At 39.2% G+C, this 20814-nt stretch overlaps 1 protein-coding gene and 1 pseudogene across 4 annotated transcripts in view; both read right to left on the reverse strand.

Annotated features, from left to right (window-relative positions):
- The window catches only part of FHIT (fragile histidine triad diadenosine triphosphatase), a 1461545-nt gene that overhangs the window by 1314682 nt on the left and 126049 nt on the right, over positions 1-20814 (reverse strand). The window lies entirely within an intron of this gene.
- Positions 11784-12851, reverse strand: LOC123814467 (annotated as a pseudogene).

Below are 20814 nucleotides of genomic sequence, written 5' to 3' on the forward strand. Positions count from 1 at the left end.
CTTTTTATTGCCTTTTTTACTATAGCCATGCTAGTGGGTATGAATTAATATCTCATTAGGATTTTGATATGGTGATAATGAACATCTTTTCATGTGCTTATTTGCTATGAATATATATAGTTTGGTTTATCTTTTTACTACTGACTTGTAAGACATTTTTATATGTGTGATAAATGTTTTATCAGATATGATTTGCAAATATACTATCCCATTCTGTGGCTTGTCTTCATTTTTTAATAGTGTCTTTTAAAGAACTCAAGCTTTTCATTTATAACATTTAATTTATCATTTTTCTTTCAGAGGTTTTGGTTTTGGTGATGTAGTCCAAAAAATCTGACTGAGGTCATAAGAACTTCCTTCAGGTTTTCATCTAGATGTCTTTTAATTTTAGTGCTTATATTTTGGTCTGTAATACATTTCAAGTTAATTTCATACATAACATAGGGTACTTTTAGATATAGATATCTAGTTGTTCCACCTCACAGTCTCTGGAAATATAATTTCTCCATAGTTTATAATCCTTTTTATATATTGCTGGATGCATTTTGAATGTAACAGTTTAAAATTTCTTTGTTGCTGGTGTATATAAAGGTACAATTGACTTTTTAAAATATTGACTTTGTATCCAGCAACCTTGATAAATTCATTTATTGAATTTATGTTATTATATGTTCTGCAAATAATATAATTTTATTGTTTCATTTCCAATCTTTTTTTAACATTTTAAATTGATTTTAAAGAGAGAGGGAGGGAGAGAGAGAGAGAGAGAGAGAGAGAGAGAGAGAGAGAGAGAGAGAGAGAGAGAGAGAGAGATGTCGATTTGTTGTTCCACTTATCTATATATATACATTGGTTGGTGCTTGCTTGTGCCCTGACCTGGGATCAAACCTTTAACCTTGGCATATAGTGATGTTGCTCTAACCAACCGAGCTACCCAACCAGGGTTATTTTCAATCTTTATATCACTCTTCTTTTTCTAACTTCACTGCATTCACTAGGACCTCCTGTACAAGGCTGAACAGAAGTGGGGACAACATTCCCCATTTTCTCTTGCCTAATTTCAGAGTAAGGCTCTCAATATTTCACTTAAGTATGATGTTTGCTGTAGGTCTTTGTTATAGATATTTTTTTATTAAGAATGTTTATTTTTCTTCCTAATTTGCTAAAAGTTTTTTACCAGGATTAGATGTTAGATTTTATCAAATGCTTATCTGCATGTAACTAGTAAGATGATCACAAGTTTTTTCTTTTTGAATTATGACATCACTTGATTTTTCAATATTATCCCTCTCATTTCTATAATAAACACAATGTTGTAGTAACATATAGCTTTTGTATGTACTGCTTGGTTTTCTATCACTTTATTTTGGATTTTTGCATTTCTAGGACTATGAAAATCTGCTCAACTTCTATACATCTTAACTGCTGCTTTCTATTGGGCTTTTCAGCTCTCAGAGCTTTATCACTTACAAATCTGCAAATGCTTCAAAGAGAAAAACTGAGAATTTTCGGGTCCCTTAGTGCACTTCCTCTCTCTGTGATTCTGGCCCCTCAAGTCCTGGCTGCCTTGCTAACTTTTCAATGCCTTCAAAGTCATATTTTATCTTTATTTTGTGTAGTTTTTCTAGTTGTTCTGTGAGATTATTGGCTACTCTGCCATTATCAGAAACATAAATCTATCTTTTATAACATAAACTAAATCATATTATTCCTCTCCTTTGAAGTTGCTAATGGCTAACCCACTGTGCTTATAATAAACCCCCATTCCCTACTATATCCTGTAAGATCCTAAATGACCCAGCCTCAGCCTTCCCTCTAATCATCTGTTAACACACACTCCCTTGCTCACTACTCTCCACCCAGGGGTATCTTTCTGTTCTTCTAACTTCACCAACTTCATTCTCACATCAGTACTTCCACATTTGATCTTCCTTCTTCCTGGAACACCCTGTCCCTCATCTCTGCACAGCTGTCTCACTTTTATCATTCTGTCTCAGTTTGTGTCACCTCCTTGAAGAAGCACTCCAGGACAATTTACCTAAACTTGTGCCCTGCCTGCCTGACCCTGACTTTCCTGAAACAATATAATCTACATAAAAGAAGGAATCATAAAATTAAGTCAATAGAGTATTAAACTTCAAAAAAGCATGATGCTATCCCCATCCCATTTCCATAGTCAACATAAAAAAAAACTAATAAGCCAGAAATATAACATCTTTGGGATGGAACCACAGCTTCATATTACAAAGCAGAGCTTAAGAGTATCATTTCTTCGGAGTGTGACAAACCTAGATTCATATCATTGCTATATCTCTTTCCAGATAGACAACTTCAAGCACGGTTCTTAGCCTCAGCTTCCAAAACTATAAAATATATGCAAAAATAGCACCCATTTGATGGTTTTATTGTAATTATATAATAAATGTTATTTTGTTGGCAAAGTGCTTAGTACAGTGGTTGAATCATAGAAAGTTTTGTATAAACATGAGCTATTATGATGGCAATAATGCACATGATGATAATGGTGATGAAAATAATAAGGCTCTATAGCATCTGGTAAAATACTAAATCATTTCATCAAATACACACACAAATACAATTGAATATTACAATTTTCACCAAATGGACGTAACCCTTATCTCTTGCATTAACAGATTTAGTAAAGACTTACTTTCTTCAATTTCTGTATTGCATAAGTTTGTTGGCAATAAATATAGACCAACCCTAACAAGTCTACTAAAAATAAGAGGAATTGGAAAAATACATCAATATCTCACAATATTGAAGGAAGAATTGTATAAACAAGCTTTGTGAAGAACAGGAATCTAGGTAGCTCCAGGGAACTGGGAGGAAAGCTTAAAGATCTCCTTCTAGAACACTTCAATTTAAGTGAATACAATCAATACTTACCTTTTATTCTCAGTTCAAAATCCTAAAATCTTGAGAGAGAGAATCTTCTTGGCACAACCAGGTCAGATGCCTACCCCTAAACCAGTCATTTCTCTTCCAAGGAGCAGCTCAAACATCATAGTCTCAGCTCCTGGAAACCCACTTCTGTGAGTCAGGGGGCAGCTTCCAGAGAAGAGTTTTGTTTTGGAGCTAGAAAGTCATGCCAAGAAATACCACAACAGTTAAACCCTGTCTAAGAGAAGCATTCTCTAAAAGAAGCCATTTTGTTCTACTCTTTACCCATCCAGAATAGTAGTGTCCAAGTTATGCACCATTAGCTGCTTGGGAGGGAGTTAATTACAAATTAAATATAATTGAACTGTTGAATCTGCTTTCAAGTCCTCTAAATAGAATAGCAACAAGCCACCTTGTAAAGCCAATTTTGCAAATCAAGGCTGAGTCCTTTGCTACCTATGATGACAGGAAGCTTTTGTGAGATTTTGACAGTGTAGAGACACATTTTTTAAAACAAGTTCTAGTGCCAGTCAACAAAGTTTAGGAGAATATATAATGGAAACTATGCTCCATAGGAGCTATGAGAGACTTACAAAGTGTAAGATAGTCACCAATGACAAGGAGAATTTTATATTATGCAGTTATTCAAAATGATAATAAAATCCTTGATTTCAAGATTTCTTTATTCTCCTCTAACACAAATTATAAGCTACCTAAAAGGGTAGGGAAGAACTAAAAAATACAATGAATGCATTCTACAACAAAAATGAGCCTTATCCTGCTATACTTGACAAAAAGATATCAATAAAACACAAGTATGACTGGACTGGAAAGGGCTGAATGGTACTAAAAATTTGGGCAATGATGGAGAGTCAGGAATTGGGGAATTTCAGCAACAGAGAAAGAAAAAGAAGTCTGGGATGGGGGGTGGTGATTCCTATGTATAATATAATTGGCATCAGTGTACATGCCCCTAGCCTAATAATACATCATTTTCCATTGGTAATATTCATTGGACCTATGGTTCTCAGGCATTTTTTGATCTGGAAAAATATTCATTCAATAGTTGGAAGACTGGCATAGGACTTCCAAAGGAGAGGTAGACAGGATGGTGGGAGGATTCTTGGGTCAGATTAGTGGGTTTATTCCTAGCTCAATGATTTATGAGCTTAGTGACCTTTGGAGGTTACTTTATCTTCTGAGCCTCAATTTCCTCATGTAAAGTGAATATAGTATTTTTATCTACACCTCCTTTAAATTGCTCTGAGTATAAAATGAGGCAACAACTCTAAAGGCTTACCATGGTACTGCTACATAGTAAGCACTTTATGAATATTTATTACTGGTGTTGCTATTCCCCTTCTTTCATTCTTCAATATTTGTTTGCTAGACTCATTTTTTCTAGATGTTTGCCTCTAACACTCCAGAAAAACTACATTAAAACACAGATAACAGTCTGAGTTGCCAGGTTTTTATTTGACCAATCAAAACATTAAAAAAAATGAAACTATCATTTATTATCTTCTTCATTTTAAAGGAAAACCCACCATTTAAATTCCCTCAGATGAAAGGAAACACATAATCTCAGAAAAACAGACAGTTCATTGTGCTAGAGACTGATGAAGTCAACATAGGTCTCATGACTGTCTCTGGGACACCACTATGCTTACAACCTACATGGCAGCCTAAAGCCAATAAATAAGGCAAACATGTCCTGCACATTCCTACTCTGCTACTTGGCTCATGCTATTTCCTCCATCAAAAACACTTTCCCAACATTCCTCCATGTCCACAATGCTGTGTTCTTATGAGTCCCAGAACTAAACCTTTCCTGAGAGTCACCTGATCCCCCTAGCTGGAGTGCTTCTGCCCAACTCTAGAATCAAATCCATCTCTGGCTCGCTGATCATATTGTCCACAGTCTACTTTGCAGTTTCAAATGTGTGTATCTTATCCATCCACTGCACTTAAGGATTAAACCCAGGAGTAGACCCAAAGCAAGCTCATTTCAGCAGCTTCAGAGTGCCTGATGCAACTGACATAAGCCTATAGATGGATTCTAAATATAAGATTTGCTACCTTGAGTCAGCAACTGCTCCTGAAACAGTTTGCATGGCTCTAAACCCAGCAATGTGAAGTGGATTTTGTAAGACAGGAGTGTGCACACTCAAAAGCACATACTCAGGCAATCCACTATCTAGTTATCTATGGATCAACAGATTAATAGGTAAATAAAATGTAGTATACATACAATGGAATATTATTTAACTACAAAAAGGAAGAAAATGCCACAACTTGGAGGAACCTTGAAGACATTATGCTAAGTGAAATAAGCCAGTCACAAAAAGACAGATATGGAGATGGATGGTGATGATGGTTACACAACAATGTAAATATACTTAATGGCATAAAACTGTACATGTTAAAATGGTAATTTTTATGTATATTTTGTCAGAATATAAACATTTTAATATAATTTAAAAACATGTTTTAAAGCACATAATAAGAAAAATAGAAGAAACAGTTTAAGGGGTTGAGACTGTTTAAAGAAGACTTGAGCTCTGAAGACAGGAGATATGAGAAGGAAGCTATGACAGTAATTGTCAGATCAAAGAGTCATTGTGTGAAGGGCTCAGACTTGCGTAGCCAGCCTCAAGTTATCCCCCCCACATAACCAATGAGCAGAAGCTACAGGAGATAATTTCAATTTGACATAAAAAAGCACTTTTGACTGTTATATCCAAAGATAGAATGAGTTGTTTTTATACATAACAAGTTCCTCTCCACTGGAAGTATTCAAGTATAAGTGGAATATTCCCTTGGAAGAAATATTTAGAGGACCAAGTATCAGGTGAATGTTGGACTAAATCAGTGGCTCTTAAAAGCCAGTTAAATGATTGACACCAATCTATGATGAAATATCCATTCATTGGTGGCAAAATGGCAGAAAAAATTGTGAGGTTTTTTAACGGTAAATCTATTTGATCATTTTAATTCTAAGATTATGCCTTCTACTCTTTTAGTATTAAAATGACCAATTTCTTGTGAAAGAAAGTGAATAATAGGTTTTTTTTTCATTAGTGTCCTTTTGGGGGCAAAACTAGAAGTTGAAAAGTAAAGTCAGCCCTTAATTTTAGGAGGGAAAACTTTATTAGTCTCAAAGTCTGAGAATCACTTGGACAGGTAACTCTCTTAAGACCTTTTCAAAATTCCAAGAACCTATGTTCATGGCCAAGGATTTTTGTTCAATTGCTTTCATTGTTCATTTTAACCATATTTCAATGGTGTATGCAAGGGGGAGACTCCCTCCCAGGAGGAGGCCAAAGTCTTCTGCTTTTATAGGGATGGTCTGAGATGGTATAAAAATTGAGAGGATTCTCAGTCTTTTAGGGGTGTCTATCGAAGGAAGGAAGGAAGGAAGGAAGGAAGGGAGGGAGGGAGGGAGGGAGGGAGGGAGGGAGGGAGGGAGGGAAGGAAGGAAGGAAGGAAGGAAGGAAGGAAGGAAGGAAGGAAGGAAGGAAGGAAGGAAGGAAAGAAAGAAAGAAAGAAAGAAAGAAAGAAAGAAAGAAAGAAAGAAAGAAAGAAAGAAAGAAAGAAAGAAAGAAAGAAAGAGGAAGAAAGCAAGCAAGCTAGCTTTGTTTAAGAGATGTTTATCCAAATTCACCACAGAGGCAATGGACCAAATTCCAAATGCCATTGGCCCCTCGATAAAGAAGTACATTTTACTGTGCAGGTGTGATCAGGAGAGGAAGTGTACATGTAGGCATGCTGTGAGTGTTTGTGTGTATGTGTACAGAGACAAAGAGGGGGATATATGAGTGAATACGTAGCAACAATCATAAGAGGGAAAATCATAATATATATTTATAATTATATTTAAAAAACAAATGTAATAATACACAAAATAATAAACAAAAATTGGGTTTGGAGGCTATTACTTTTGCTATCTATCACCAGCAACAATGGTTTGTCTCTGGGTATTCTGTTTTTTCTTATTTCACTTTTTGTCACTTATTTTTAAAGTAGCAGAAAAAAAAGTGAAAGCACCTAGTTATTTTATTGTCAGAAACTAAAAGACTACAGATGCATTGATGGGTGGCATCATTCCATGCCAAACCCCCAGAACTTTCAGCTTCTGCTAGTTTTGCTTCCTCCTGCAACATCTCCATTTGGATCCTGCTGAACTCACTGCTTGTTCTGTCACTCACAATCTGTCAAGATGGCATTATCGTCTATGGTTTAATAACAGAAACTCCATTTAATTTAGTGGTTAATAAAGACATTTCATTCACATTCCTTAACTAACAGTAATTATTCTAATTTACCAAATAAGGGCAAGAAAAAAGCACTTACATTTTACAGCCTATATTGCATCATGAACACATAGAGAAATGGTCCTCTCTTTAAATTAAAAATGTATGAATGTATGCTTTCTGTATATTCTCTCCATATTTCAGTCAGAGAGAGAGTGGTTAGCAGTTTGGGCTCTCAAATCACACTTGGGTTCAAATTCTGTCTTTGCCACAAATGTAACCTTAAGCAAGACAAGTAACCTTTATAAGTCTCAGATTCCTCATCTATAAAATGGAGGCATGTGTCAATATCCACCTTATACAGTTAAGTTAGATAGCCAATAAATGTTAGTGGCTGTCACTTCTACTACTACTACCCTCCTCCTTCTCTTCCTCCTCCTCCTCTTCCTCATCAAATCAATGTATTAGTTAAGATTCTTTGGTGATAAGTAATACAAGTTATCCTGACTAACTTCAGCAAAATGGAAAAACTTTAGTCTATGTGTACAGATCAACTCCTAGATTTCAAAGTAAAAACTAAAGCAACTGACGGGAACTTATGGGCAGTTAGTTCCTCAGGCTACCAACCTCAGGAAGAATCAGGTGCAACCATTTTCCATCCTGGGGTTGATGTACTGTATGCAAAATTTAGAATCCCTGGAAAGAGAGCCAGAGACACCTGCCTTGGTCTTGACCACCCCTTTGCCATGTAAAGCAAGGTGTTCAATTGACAGCTCACCTCATCCCAAGAACCTGCTGCATCAGACTCAGTTAAGGCTTCATCCTCTTTCTCTTTATCAATCTCCTTTATAGATAAGTTATTTTAATGTTATTAATTTTTTAAGTTGTTGAAATTCATTTTGAGATACATAATAAGGCTCCACAGTTCTGAAGTCTACATGTTCCTTTTTTAAGAAACATGCTGCTAGCCCTGGCTGGTGTAGCTCAGTGGATTGAGCTCGGGCTGCAAGTGTGTTGCAGGTTCGATTCCCAGTCAGGGTACATGCCTGGGTTGCAGGCCATGACCCCCAGCAACCACACATTGATGTTTCTCTCTCTCTCTTTCTCCCTCCCTTCCCTCTCTAAAAATAAATAAATAAAATCTTTAAAAAAAAAAAAACAAGAAAGAAACATGCTGCTTGCTAAAAAGAAATTTTGTTGAAAACTTTCCAATTAAAATTTCCAGGAAATTCATTGCCTTTATGGTCAAGTTACTTAGCAATGATTTGTGCTGTTAAGAAGCAGATAATGCATCCATAGAGAAACATTGTCTGAAGAAGAGTTAGAAAAGTAGTTGTTCTCTTACAAATTACTTTATACTTTATGTTTAATAAAATGAAGTTTATGCTAAAAAATGAGGCTAAGAAGCAAGATTTTGTTTCGATAATTTTTATTAATGATATTTTAGTGAGAAAGGTTAACAATAAAAAGAAACAGTGTAAAAATAATAAATAATAATAAAATATATGACCTACAATTCCATTAAACTTTTCTTACCAGCTGAACACCAGCTTACCAGCTGAATAAACCCCAGTGAAAATATACATAGTCTGATTAATTTGGGGCTCAAAACAACTAAGCAGTTTAGTGAAAACATTTCTCATAATGCCCAGGGCTGCGGAGGCACACGAAGCTGAGGCATATCCTACCTCCTAAGCAGCTGTGTCACTCTGGGCAAGTGACTGATCTGTTAAAACATCCAGGCCTGGCTTCACCCATAAAATAAATAGGATGATGGGGTATTCCAAGATTTACTGAGATAATGCATGGAAGATAATGTACTGACACTTGACCAGATACATTGTAAGCACTCAATGATACATGTTAATATTTATGTGTATGGGGGGAGGAAGGGGAGAGAGAAATGGGTCTCAACAGGGAGTGATTTTGTTCCCCAAAGGACATTTGGCAATGTCTGAAGACATCTGTGGTTGTGGTTGTCAGAACCTGGGAAATGGGGCTAGAGGAGTTCTCAGGCATCCAATTCATAGAGCCCAGGGACACAGCTGAAGGGAAGCAGAAAATGCCACCCCAAAATATGCCTCTATGGTATAAGGATTATTTTAGGCTGATTATTTTTAAGAAACAGCAGACATAGGAAAATCTCTGAAAACTGAGTAGAAGTTACCTTTTCATAAGATACATTTTCATTCATAAGGGTGTCTCCCTCTCTGTACCAGAAAGAGAGGGATGATTCTAAATCTCTAGAAACTCTTATCAATAAAGAAGGGAGGACCTTCTTTATATCTGCAAATGAACCTTATTGCTGTTTACTGGGCTTTTCCTGGTCACCTCCCATAACTGATCTTATCCCTCTCCCCCAACCTCTTTTGTCTTTAGCTGAAGGTGGTATTTAAGGTGGTGGCTAGGGCCATTTCAGAGAGTTACTTGGTTGCCCTGGGTCTCTCCAATGTATGCAGGAGGTACACATGTTATTAAACTTGTTTGTTTTTCTCCTGTTAATCTGCCTTTTATTACAAGGGTGTCTCAGCCAAGAACCTAGAAGGGTAAAGGGAAAATTATTTTGCTTCTCCCACACAGTTAAACACTTTACTATGCACAGAAAAGGCCCCCACAACAGAATTATCAGAGGCAAAATGTCAATAATTCCTGGGCTGAGAAATGGGAGAGACAGACAGACAGAGAAGCAGTGTGATTTATTGCCAAATGTGTAAAGAATTTGAAAGAATAGGTACATTCAGAACCAGGACAGGAGAGTGGACCAGAGGAGCAGATTTATTAGAGTTAGACTGACTGGGCTGCTACCATGCACATGTTCTCGAGGAAGTGCTCAGAACCTCAGGATTGTTGTTGGTTATTTTGTTTTGTTTTGTTTTTTGTTTTAAATTTCCCATGGTTATTCTGTTACAGTTGGCTCAATTTTTCCCACTTTTCTCTCCTCCACCCAACCCACCCCCACTCCCTAAATCAATCCCACACTGTTGCCCATGTCTATGGGTCATTCATACATGTTGTTTGACTAGTCCCTTCTCCTTCTTTCCACCATTATACCCCTTACCTCTCCACTCAGCCTGCTTTCAGTCTGTTCCATGATTCCATGCCTCTGGTCCAATTTTTCTCATTAGCTTGTTTTGTTCATTAGATTGCTCTTAAAGGTGAGGTCATATGGTATTTATCTTTTACCAACTGGCTTATTTCAATTAGAATAATACTCTCCAGTTCCATCCATGCTGTCGCAAAAGATAGGAGTTCCTTCTTTCTTCCTACCGCATAGTATCCCACTGTGTAAATGTATTTTTTTTATTTATTTGTATTTTATTTTTTAAATTTTCACTACAAGTAGAATTTATTACCCAAAGCAGTTTGGGAATTCCAGGCAATGACCACAGCCTCCTCCAGTCACAAGCACCTCTTCAGAGCCACCCTCTGCCCCATGCTGCAATGAGAGGATTAAAGCCCTGCAGCCCCACTTAAGTCACAGCTTCTACATCCCCATTCTTGACTAATAATCTTAAAGTCACAAATGGACACAATGTGATTGGACCCAACTCTTACACAGCAAAATTAAAATACGATCATAATTTTAGAGATACCATTCAGACAGAAAGATATCAACAGTCTTAACTGGCTATGGGAAGGGGAAAGGTTTTGTTCAGGGTTACCAGAATTACATGGCATTGTATAATAATCATGCCTGAATTTGAGCCTAGAAGGGGATGCTATTCCTGTGGTGAACCAACCAACCCCCCCGTGGACTAATCAAAGGCATGATATAATTTAAGGTCTCCCATGAGGACTCCCCATGCCTGTGCTTAGGTAGGTGTCTCCTAGTTGCCAAAGAAGCCCACAGTGGCTGCCCTTGAACACTGGAAGGAAGGGTAGGGTAGGCAGTATTAGGAGGGCACAAAGTAAACTACACCGAATTCTCAGGGGTTGAAAAAGGCATTCTTCAAGCAGTGTTGAGAAGTTACCTGACTCAACATTTGGGGAATGCGAGCTGGTTTGACCTCATGAGGGATTTTAATTTTATCTGTTTGTCTGCTTTTGATTTTATAATTACCCTAGACCAGGAAGGTCAGTGTCTTATTCTCCTGTTGTCAGCAAACCAAATAACAGCCGTGACTAGAAACATTGTGTTCTCAACTAAAATGGCTGACAGCCTCTCATCCCAGACCCTGAGCTACAGATTTTCATGAAAATCAGTTTCTGGGCCAGTTAAGTCTTCTTGGTAGACTTGTCTCTTCATAACTCACCTCCCAACCCCCACTTGGTCTGGCCACAGTCTCGGTGGAACCAGAAACTCAACAGACAGATTTCATCCCTTATTCACCTCAGGCACTCCAGGAAGAAGGGGAGTTCCCAGCACCACCCTGCTGAGAAGCTCTGCTCCACTTGCTAACTTTGCTCAGCATGAACAGGTCAATCTGGCTATAAGTTCCCCCAAACTATCCCTACTTGTATTTTTAAGGCATGCCAACTCATCTGTGTAAGGCTCTCTGCTTATAATGAATTATTTTAATTAATTTTACTAGTTAAAAGAAACTTCTGCCTTAAAGCCCACCCTTGCCCAGCTATTCAGCCTTGAGATGCTGAAAGGGTGGGAATAAGGGCAGAGCCCAATTAACATCAGGGATCCTGGTTGTTGGGGTCAAACTTGATCATGACTTTCAACCTCAGTCCCTTTTTGGATGCTTCAAAGGCCTCCAGAGCTTTCTCCAGAGGAAACCTATGGGTCATTAAGGACTTTACATTCACAGACTTGGACACAAGCATTGAAATCACCACTGGCTATGTGTTGCAATATTGAAACACACATTTGATATCCACTTCCCAGTTGGCTGCATGCACCAGGGGCACCCTAGTTATCTCAGAATCCAGTCCTACCAGCACCAGGGGTCCACCAGGACAAGTTGTGTAGTTGCCCACCTGGATGGCAGTCTCTGCCCCAGTGAACTCGATGGCGATTTCTGGCTTGTGCCCCAGGAGGCCTTCCACTTTACTGGCAATTTCCTGAGGGCTCTCCTTGGAGATCTGAAGGGTGAAGTCAGCCCCAACTTCCTTGGCTTTAGACAACTGAGAAGCAGACAGATCAGTTACCACCACTTGAGCCACACCTATTGCCTTGGCCACAAGCAAACTGACAAGTCCAATTGGCCCAGCTCCACACACAAGGACCTTATTTCCCAGGGTGACTCCAGCTTTCTGGCAGGCATGGATCTCCATAAAGAGTAGCTCAATCAGGGCCCCTTCCTCAAAGAGCACATCAGCAGGAAGCTTGTAGCAGAAGTTGGCATTGTGTGTGTAGAACTGGCAGAGGTTCCCATCATCTGGGGGCATGGCACAGAAGATGGATGGTGACAGGTTATATCAGCCAATCTTGCAAAATTCATCAGTTTCTTGGGGAGCACCAGGCTTGATGGCAACATGATCACCTGGTTGTAGGTGTGTTACCATTGATCCCACTATAATGACTATTCCTAAAGCTTCATGGCCCAGCACCATTGGCTTTTTCACAACAAAATCCCCAATTTGACCATACTACCAGTAGTGGACATCTGAGCCACAGATTCCAACAGAATGCATCCTCAGCAGCACCTCATTTGGGACTGGTTCAGCGATAGGATTGTTCTCCAGGCACAGGTCCCCAGGTCTGTGTACCACCAAGGAGAAGTTCTTGGGCTTGGTCTCTACCATGTCGCTCTTGCCTCCTGGGTTGAAGCTGCAGTCTGCAGGATGCATGGAAGTTCTGGTAGCTACCCAGCAGAGGTTCCAGGGTAAAGGGCAGAAGACCAGGCTTGGGCTGGGTGGCTGTTCTAGTTTTTTGATCCACTCATTTACTAATGGTAAGAACCTCAGGATTCTTGTTTGTAAAGTGAGCATAATACTAACTACCTCAGAAGGTTGTTAGCAGGTGTGATACTCACCTTTAACCAAATCATTGTAAAAGTTCAATATATAACAAGTAGGACTGTACCAGTGTATGCACCCACTGTCATTCAACTCTAATTGTTAGATACTTAATAAGTACATGGTTACTATTCTTGCTACATGGTAGACCACTAGCCATGTTTGAAGCTTAACACAGTTATGTTGGAAAAAGTTGGAAAGATTAGTTCAGCCAAACTTAGTTCCCTCTAATAAGAACGTTGTCAACAAGCAAACTCAGAGCCCCAGTGAGTCTTTCCTACAAGGCAGATATTTTTAACTGGAATCCACAAAACCTCTGACATTTTTTAAAAGACATATATTTTTTTTCTCTGAAGAGAATCCAAAAATGGTTAAAGGCCATTATTTTATAAGTTTTTCAATGGAAAGTAATAATGAAGCTGCAGCAGAATGTCTGAAGATCATTATAATGTGAAAAAGAATTTAGTGTTTAAGAACTCAGATATTGGAGTTTGAATCCTACCCCTGCCACTCATTGTCTGTGCAGTCTTGGAAAATGACTGAACTATAACCTCCTTGAGTCTTACCTGTAAAGTTGTAATGCTCATAAAGGGATCTTGGGAGGAATAAAATAGCAACCCCTTTACAGACAACCCCTGCCTGTAAAGTATTTCGCATAGCACCTAGCCTGTATGTATTACATTCTCACTAAGAATTAGCTTTCATGAGGATATTTTTTTCATAGATTGTTTTATGTCCAGATAGCGGTAAATAGCTTGAGCCTTCTCTAACTCCATATGATGTACATTATCAAAGAAATTGCAGGAATTCGCCACTTACACCATCTACCTACTACCAGCTCAGCCAAAGAATTCACTGATTCTGATGCATCCTCTCTATAACAATATCTATACTACATCAGAAGTGGACAGAAGAAATAGATTTGAATGTGATCATAAAACCTCTTTTTACAAAGACTCATAAAAACTCCCCTCCTCCTATAAGTCCCTAGGGAACTACCCTGGGTCTCCCAAAACACAATGATGTGCTTGATTTTCCACTGTTGTGGGACAATTCTAAGTCTGTCTCACATGCATATGGGATACATATAGGGGACCGTTCTGCGTAGCAATGGGAAATGTAGCCCAGCTCCCACTCAGAAAAGGCAGTGGGGAGCAAGGTCTAGCACACAGGACCCATGCCCAAGAATAGGTTCTCCCATGGAGAATCAGGCCTGCCTTGTACCTAGGCTGCTATGAAGCTTGCTTTTGCTAAAACTCCCTCACCCTGAATTGAGGCAGAAAATGCTTGCTGCATATCTTTAAAGTAACTTCCTAAAATCTGAGCTAAACCTCCCAAGTATGGAATGTAACCACTTCAACCACTTTTCCCTTTACACCTGCAAATATCCTTCTTCTCTGATATAATTAGCAACATCCTCTCCTTTGTTTTCTGTAAAAGGTAACCACCTAAAGCGAACCTGTGCATAGTAAATGAGGACCATCCTCAATGTAGTATACCCAGAAAAACAATAAAAGCCTGTCTAGGTGGGGGTCGGGCCCCTCTTTCTCACTTAGAGAGCAGCCATGCTGTCCCTTTTCTCCACAGGATTTCTGTAGTCCATGTGAATTTATTCATTGCAGCTACAACACACAGATCCTGCCAGCCAGGGTCCGCATCAGATACCCACTCCTCAAGGACTTTTCTACATCCTTCATTCCTCCTGGTACCCATGCAAATAAGACTTTACGCACAAGAAACCTGAAGAAAGTGACCTGCTTGATGCCTGCCTCTGCTCAACAATATATCCACCAAGAATGGCTGTAGTGATTCACCAGTGCATTATACAGTAAAACAGCTTAAAATTCCTTCTCATCCACCCATATCCCCAACCTTCAAGCAGCTGCTAAAAAAAATCTCTCTGCCTCGTATTCTTTTTTTTTTTTAGATTTTATTTATTTATTTTTTAGAGAGGGAAGGGAAAGAGAGAGAGAAAAAAAAACATCAATGTGCAGTTGCTGGGGGCCATGGCCTGCAACACAGGTATGTGCCCTGACTGGGAATCAAACCTGTGACAGTTTGGTTCGCAGCCCGTCTGCCTCTATTCTATGCCACTCTCACCTGGTATCCCCTCAGTGTGTCATCCACTTCCTCGCTGATACCTTATGACACTTGTCCACTCTCTTTGGGCTATTACTCCTGCAGAGTAGAGTCTGACCTGAATGCCTCTTTCTCTGAAGCAAATCCCCTGGAATTCTGGTTAATAAATTCTCCATCTTATTCCACAGGGAAGCCCTCCACAAAAAATTCCTCTGTCCTTGGATTGATGCCCATTTAACCTTTGGCCAGGGACTACAGGTACATGACCCTCCAAAGGCCTCTTACGTCAGAATAGTACTGAACAATCAAAGGCCTCAGCTGCTCTTTACCTGACTTGCAGGGCAAAGTCAGTGTGAATCAGAGGTGCCCTTTTTGCTAATGACAAAGTTGATATGCTCATAACCAAGAGCTTCTTGCCAAGCCCTCAGGGCTTTAAATCTTTTCCAAGTAAACTGCAATTTGTAAAGAAACCCCTTAAATGATGTTATGCAAGGAAGTTAAAGCAGGCACAGAAGGATGGAGTAACATTTCACCATCTGCCTGTGATAATAATAATGCCTCTGCCTTGCAAAATGTCTAATTGATTGTGCGGCAGAAGCACAAAGATCCTGTCACAATCTAACAAAGATTATTCCTAAATTATACCTTTGCAGAGGCAGAGAACTAAGGTCAGTGTTCTGAAAAAACAATTTTGAACGTATGAATTTTCTGGTGGCAGAATGATAGGAACCCTGAGACACAGTTGGGCAAGATTGCACCAATTCACTTTATTATAGTTGCTTAGTGCACTGTCAAGCTGGGGCCACATAGGGAGCAGAGGGGCAGGGAATGTGTACAGGACAGTGTTTCTCCCTGGTGGAACAGAAAATGCCTGAAGGTAGTATGGATGAACGTCTGTTTGAGTTAACCATGGAGGGAGAACAGTGTCAAGTGGAGGCTTTGTTTCAAAAAAGTCATGTCATGCACAGTGAGGTGGCAATTTCTGACCCAAGTCCATGCTCTGTGCTAGCAGGGCTCAGACCTTGCTGATCACCTTGTGTTCCTATGATGACAGAGCTCAGACGTGAACTGAGGGCTTTAGAAGAGCGAGGTACAAAAACAGCTTTGATTTCACAAGTCTCCAAAACTACCTTTTCACAGTAAAAACTATGGCAAGCACTCCTGGTCCAGGTGTAAATTTGTGACTTAGCTTATTTCCCAGGTCTCCATAGTCAAAGGTCCATGGACCACAATTAAAAAGTTAAACTATAATAAGTTTTTAAAACTACTATATCTTTTTCTATATATACACAATATATTTTCTATATATATAATGCATTTCTATCCCACACATATACTTTACATATATATGCATATATATTAGGATTTTGGGTACCAATTAATATTAAGCCTGGGGAAAAAAATCATCTTTTCATGTTGTTCTTTAAACTAAGTGACAAGGAGCTATCAGTTTAAACACACCCTTACTGATAACTGATCATAAACAGTTCCACTCTGCTCTCAGGAAAACCTATTTTCCAGTATGTATGTTAGATTTATACTTATTATTTTTATTCTTTAATTTTTAAATGTGAAATAAGATTGCCTTATTTTCACTATAATTGTGTTCTGTTTTATAATCATTATATATCTTATTACTATATATCTATATCTATATATTATTACTTTATGGCAAGCAATACTGGTTTTCTATTCATGATGGGAGTTCACAAATTCTGTTTTAAATAAATGAATTCAAGAAAATAGAAGTGAGTCCATTTAAAGGAAAGATACTAAAATAACAACCATCAGAGTAGTCTGCAGACTTGCTCCAAAGCAACAAAGTGTGGGATCTGCTCTCCCTTATCCCTAGCTGCTCCCACTACACCCACTATCTATTCTTCTTCCAAAGCACAAGTTTAGATGTGAAACCTTTGAAACTCTCCTTTCTTCTTGACCTTGAAACTCACTTGGGACCTTCACATCCCGTTTGTCACCGTATTTGGGAAAAGGTTACCTGTGTTGAGATGGTCAGGTTCTCTTTTACTGAAGATTAGCTGGAAAAAACAGACAATGAACAAATCCAAAGGCCCTTCCATACTCCCACAACTTTGAAGTTTTCACAATGGCAAAAGGTACCCAAATTTCCCATTTATCTGAAAGTTTGTTCCTTCTGCCTTTTCCAATGGTCAAGGATGTCTCTATGAAAACATGTTTCAATTTATCAGATGGAAGGCTAGATTTCCTACATGGAGGAGAAGTCTTAGTGTTTCCTTTTCATTTTTGGAACCCCCTGTTTTTTAGCACTATATCCTTGGGGAATTCACCTGGAGCCTGAATTTCTTTGCCTAACAAATGAGGACCTACTTCACAAGAGAAATAATGAGCATTAGGCACTTAGCCTAGTGTCAGGCACACAGAAGTGCTCAAGAAGAGCTATTATTATTATTATTATTATTATTGTTATTATTATTATTATTATTACTACTACTACTGTAATTCTTAATAGTGTTCATTAAACCACATAGTTACAGTGATTACTACTCTAATAGGAGCTTTCCACTTTCAAAAAAGTGCTGCTTCCTTAGTAATCTTTACCTTAATTCTGGGCTACAACTTAAGGCTTCTTCAGGCATCTTTTTATTCATTCAACACATACTTCCAAGAGCCACTGTTCTGGGTACTGGGGAAATAGCACTGATATGGCAAAGCAAAGTCCTTGCCCTGTGGCTCCCAGTCTGGTGCTGGAGAAAAACGGTATATGTAATAAATAAGTGTTAATTACAGTACATTTTGCAGTAATGAGTGTCACAGAAAAAAATGTATTTTGACCTGCCAAGGCCTTGCCTGTTAAGGTAAAGGCCCTATCTCTTCTGGAGCACTTGGAGTTCAAATGTAACTAACTCACCAAGACCTTCAGATATTACAATCTGATCTTTGGGCTAATGATCTCTTGGAGGGACTTCAGAGGCAGGCAGGCCTCAAAAAGTGAGCAGAAAAAGTATTTCCCCTGCCTACTTGCTGATGTCTAAAATCCCTCCATAAGGGAAGAGATGAGACAAAAATGTATTTTTGTGGCAGCCAACACTAGGCTATCCAATACTATGCCACTCCTAGTACTTGTAATGGCAGATATCAAGTTTTCCTCTTCCCTGCTGAGCCTGGAACCAGCTTCACAAAACTTTCTCAGTTCAGTTCTCTGGGCAATCACCAATGCTTCCCCAAGAGTACATTTCATCAGGGGTGGTAAATAGCTAAGAAGAAATGCCATAAGTACGTGTGGATGCAGGACACACACAGACAAGGAGACAGACTTTATAATCCCACCCTCATTCATGTCAGAAAGCATGTCATAAGGCATGTCCACACATCCTCTGATTGGAAGAAACCACCTCGACTAGTGTACCTTATGTCTTTCACATAAACACATAGCTGAGCCCACAAATTATGGTGCTCCCAAATGACAGCTCCATTCCTCCAGGCCATTTATGCAGGCCAAACACTGCAGAGCTCATCAGCACATCCTTTCAGCAGGACTTTCAAAAGATTAACAGTATCCAGCCATTTCTCACCATCTCCACCTCTGCCTCCCAAATTAAGTCACCACCATATCTTGGCTGGATTGCTACAATAATTCCCTAACAATCTTAGCTTCTACCTGTGGTTCTATACTGCCTATTCACACTCAGAAGCCTCCTAAAACCCAAATCAGAGCACATCCCTCCTCTGGTCAAAACCTCCTGTACCTTCTCATTTCACCAGGGGAAAACCATTCCAGGTGCTTCCCTCCCTTATCCCCAACTCTGTTGGGCCTCTTCTCTGTCTCTCCTTATACTCTTCCCTCCAGTCTTACAGGACTTTTGCTTTCTTCCAATAAGCCTGGTATGTTCCTATTTCAAGATCTTTGCATATACTGCTCCATCTACCTAGGACACTTTTCCTCCAGGGAGCCACATGGTTACTCCTTCACTACAATCACATCTTTGGCTCTGAGAGGGCCTCCTAGATCAAACTATCTACAATAGGTCACATACCAGCCCCCTTCACTCTATTTCACCTTACGGGCTTGATAATTTCTCCTGGCACTTATCAGTACCTGACAATCTCATTTTCCTCCCTCCCTCCCTTCCTTTCCTTAATCATTATGTCTCCCCCAATAGAACATAAGTTACATCAGAGAGAGGGCATGATCTATACTGTTCATTTTTGTGTCTAGCATAGGGTCTGGACCAGAGCAGGCTCTCCAACTGTTTTGATTAAAATTCAGTTACCACAGAGGGCTGGCACCACACTGCAGAAGGGAGAAACCGCTGCATCTACAAAATATAACTGCTTTGCTTCGATGGCTTGAACTCAATCTCCTGGAACAGTGTGTAATCAAGGTCTAAACACTTAATGATAGTGCTAGGGTGACAGGAAGTGAGAGTTCTTTACTTTTAAAAGAAAGCTGGATGTTATCAAATGCAGGATTTGCTCAGTGACATTTAGGTTCTATGACTATAAAGCAACATTCTTATTTCTTAAGTTCTTTCTAGGAAAAAAAAAAACAACTTTGATTTGCCAGTCTGAAACTCTCTGGTGCTCCTTAACTGAGTCCCCTGAAACAAATATTTTAACTCAATTTTTGATAACCCAACATTTATTAAAACATGGCTATTATGTTATTGCAGAATAGGCTGCATACATGGAAAGATTTAACATGCTGTCAAAAGATTTCCTCATTGGAACAGATAGGTACTCCTAAAGCAGGGATGGTCTTGAGCATATCATTTACCCATTTTAAGCCTCAGCGCCTTTAATCTGGAAGATGAATGGTTATACCAGGTTACGTCTAGAATTTGTTACAAATTATATACTCTAGGAGGCAGGCAATAGGATCAAATGGGAAAGACTTGGAATATTGAGTCTGAGGTCTAGCTCTGTCACCTATCAGCCTGGCTGAATCTCAATTTTTTTTATCTATAAAACATTTATCTCTGGGAATATCTATCATGTCTATTTCACCTCTTAATATCTTAAGATGTGCATTTGGAGTGTCACCCTGGGGGCAAGGATCCCATCTGAATGGTTCACCTGGATGAGCAGAGCACCTGACACATTACAGGCACCATTCACACTGGTTGAATGAAGGAAAGAATATATAAACAAATAACACAAAAAAATACTTTCCTCTCTCCATGACTGCCAGGACTATTGTGTGGATTAAAAATGATAATGCAGACTTCTGGCTAAGATGAAGGTATAGGTAGATACATTTTGCCTCCTCACATAACCAAAGGAAGGATAGCAACAAATTTAAAATAAAAACTAATCAGAACTACCAGAAAATTGAACTGTATGGAAATCTGACAACCAAGGAGTTAAAGAAGAAACATTTACCCAGACTGGTAGAAGGGACAGAGATGGGCAGCTGGGTGGAGAGGACTCACAGCAAGGTGGAAGCTGGCAGACCGGGCAAGACAGTGACTGGCAGAGTGGGCGGTCCCACATTTGCATCCAGTAAACTGGGAGGAACAACTGTGGAGCAAGACAGACAGCACAACCCAGGTTTCTAGCACAGGGAAATAAAGCCTCAATCTTCTTACTGAATAAACCTGTGGAGGCTTAGGTGGCAGGATAAACTCCCAGTCTCACAGGAAAATTTGTTGGAGAGACCCACAGGGTCCTAGAATGTACAGAAAAGCAGACACCT

This window comes from Phyllostomus hastatus, unplaced genomic scaffold, assembly GCF_019186645.2.
Source record: "Phyllostomus hastatus isolate PE091 unplaced genomic scaffold, TTU_PhHast_1.1 phas_contig_16, whole genome shotgun sequence".
Classification (NCBI taxonomy): domain Eukaryota; kingdom Metazoa; phylum Chordata; class Mammalia; order Chiroptera; family Phyllostomidae; genus Phyllostomus; species Phyllostomus hastatus.